Here is a 3,050-nt window from a genome sequence, read left to right as displayed (position 1 = left end):
CATTAAAGTGAGAAGAAAAATCCAGCAACTTGGTGCTAGTATCTTTCTCTAATGTACTTGGGATTCGCCAGGTCATAACACAGTCTTCGCTATCAATCGCTAGCTTACAAAGTTTTATTTTGTTATTTGATTTTCGACAGCAGCCTTTGTTGTTTGCTCCCTCTTATAGCTGAATAATTATTGATTGTTAATTATCAAAATTGTTTATTATATGGCTTAACATAAATGAACTTGGGCTACTGTATTGGCCAGAATATTCCAGAGTTAATTAAAGCTAGTTTATTCGTTAAACTAGATCATAGGCTAAACTGCATTAACGATAAAATTACGACAAAATGAGGCTGTAGCTAGACGTACATTAGCGTAGATCGATCTTTACGTTGTGATGATAAACTTAAATATTATTATTATTAACTAGAATTATTATTAACTAGAATTATATTAAAGTACATTGTGATGAATATGCTTACATTAAATTAAAATAAAATAATTAACAATAAAACAAGAAGCAATAACACTGCAGCTATTCTAGTTGCAAGCATAAGTTTGCAGAGACAAACAAAGCGGGATCACCTGTCAGATTGCCCGTCTGAGCTGTAGTCTTTAGGGTAAGCTCAATGAGCTCCAAAAGCTTATCCTAAACGTCCTTTAACATCATCTACGCTAGAAGCCGTACCAAGCTTTGATAGAAAAATCCATTTTCTCGGGGATACAAACAGTTAACTACGTTGACAAGGCTTTTCTCCGGAAAATCTCCGACACCCTGCTTGGTACGTGCAGGCAATGGGTTAGTGAGTAAGTGTGACAAAAGGCGGGCTGCACCAGGTTGAGCAGCGGTAGGCTGAGCTGGACCTTGATTAGGCGAGTTATTGGGAACGCTCAGATCTAACAAATCGCCCTCCAAAGCGTTAATATTTTTACAAGATCTTAAGAGTTATTAGACAAGACGAGACGTGCGAGAGTAGTTCATTCACAAACAACTTGGCGATAAGATTTAGCTGTTTTTGAATTTAGACTCATTCAAAAAGTCTTGTTGATTGTTAAAACTGTCGCAAAATGCTGTGAAGTTGTTGGATATGTTCTCAAAGTATTGCTTGGTTTGTAAAAACAAAGAGCAAAACTAAATTTCGTTACTTGCGCAATCGGAGCACGAACAATGAATGCCCTTTTACATCCAATGCATCAATGGCTCTTGCAGGAGGACCAAAACAAGTTGTAGGCTCGCAAAGCCAACATACAACAAATATGTCCAAGTTAGATTTGAACACAATTAGGATGGAGACAATTCATTATCGGAAAGCAAATTGTAAAAGGCAGTAACATTTTTACGATGATGATATGGGGTGATATACAACATTATAAGTGAATGCGTATTAAAGAGAATAATATGTATAATTTAAAGATTAAGAACTAATCCGTATACACTTTCCAGTTTTGAATGTTTTTTTTATTGTAAAATAATAAATAACAGTAGTGTAACGCGAAAATATAAAAACACGTTGAAAAATGTTCTCTGAATACAAGAAGAGAAAGCGTCATGCAGGCCAAGTAAGTGAGTGTGTGTGTGGACGTAATCACGAACAGTGACTTAACAGATCCATAAATATAATACGCAAATAACTGAATTATCAATAATAGCGGAAAAATTTTGTCACTTGGACAATCTTTCAGCCCGGGGCCATTCGATACTCTGCTCTACCTGATGTCTATAGGAGACCCCAAAGTTTGATTCGAAGACCCCTTATTTTTTTTCCCATCATAACAAAAAAATTTTACCACATTTTTTTTTTAATTTTCTTTATTTTTATAATTGATAAGAGACATTTTTATTTTTGGTTTATTTTAAAAAAAATAAAACAGATAAATAAATTTGTTTTTATATAAATTTTCCACCGTTGGAAGGAAATAAATATATTTAATTAAGTATGTAAAAGAAATATAATAAGGGAAATACATATATAATAATATGACTATTAACTTACGCTATTATGCAAAAACAATGACTACAAACATACAAAAATAAACGAAAAATTTCATAAGATGATGTTTAAGGGCAACTTCACATGACGACGGTAGGGTAACTCTTCCAATGTTAAAAATGGTGATGACGTTGACTTAATTAAATAATGTATACAATCCACTTGAAATTTTCGTACAGTATCGAGGCAACGAGATGGCTGTTCTTAGACATGTTTTTGCAGTTTTTGTTTTCTATTTGTCAGAAATGATCGCACATCTCGGAAAAAACAAAAATAAAATGCAAATAGCCACACAATGAAATGCTTTCTTTAGTACGCAATAATTTACAATATTTTTTTATTTCTCAAAATCGTTTATTCGCGTTTTATTCCTTTTATAAAATTATTCTCATATTTAACATTAAAATACAGTTCACATTACTGTTGTTTCTTTAAACTTTAACTTTTAATAAGATCACCCACAATATCTTGCGAGAAATCAAAAATTGGGAGACATACAACGCCAATCAGTAACGTAAACATTTCTGAAAAACGCCATCGACATGATTGGTCCACAACCTTCCTCAAAAAATTACAGATATTGTCTTACATGTATTGACAGCTTCACAGGATGGCCGGAAGCCATGTTTTTGGAAGATATAACTGCAGGGTCAGTTGCTAACCCTTTCCTCAACGTCTGTTTTTCTAGATTTGTTCCAACTCACATCACATCGCATCAAGGCAGACAGTTTAAATTCTCTATACACAGAGAATTCGTCAAAGTGTTTGATTCCAAACTCGGCCATACAACATCATATTACCGTCAAAGGAATGGTCAAAATGAAAGATGGCCTCGAACTTTGAAAATTTCAATTTGTGTTACGCTTACAAATCTTAACATCAGGGCCGATTTTATATAGTAAATGTTCGTTGCACCGTTATTCTGGACAAGAACAACACGCAGCAAGCTAAAAATTTCGTCCTCAGTTATGGCTTCCAAGATTGAAGTGGGAATAAAAACAAGGGCTTTTTTTTAATAATATATATATTAGTTTGGGGAAAAAGAAATCCATTATTTTTTCGGTAGATGGC

The sequence above is a fragment of the Glossina fuscipes genome, unplaced genomic scaffold (genome assembly GCF_014805625.2).
Source record: "Glossina fuscipes isolate IAEA_lab_2018 unplaced genomic scaffold, Yale_Gfus_2 61344, whole genome shotgun sequence".
NCBI lineage: Eukaryota > Metazoa > Arthropoda > Insecta > Diptera > Glossinidae > Glossina > Glossina fuscipes.
Note: the sequence above shows the minus strand (reverse complement) of the source record.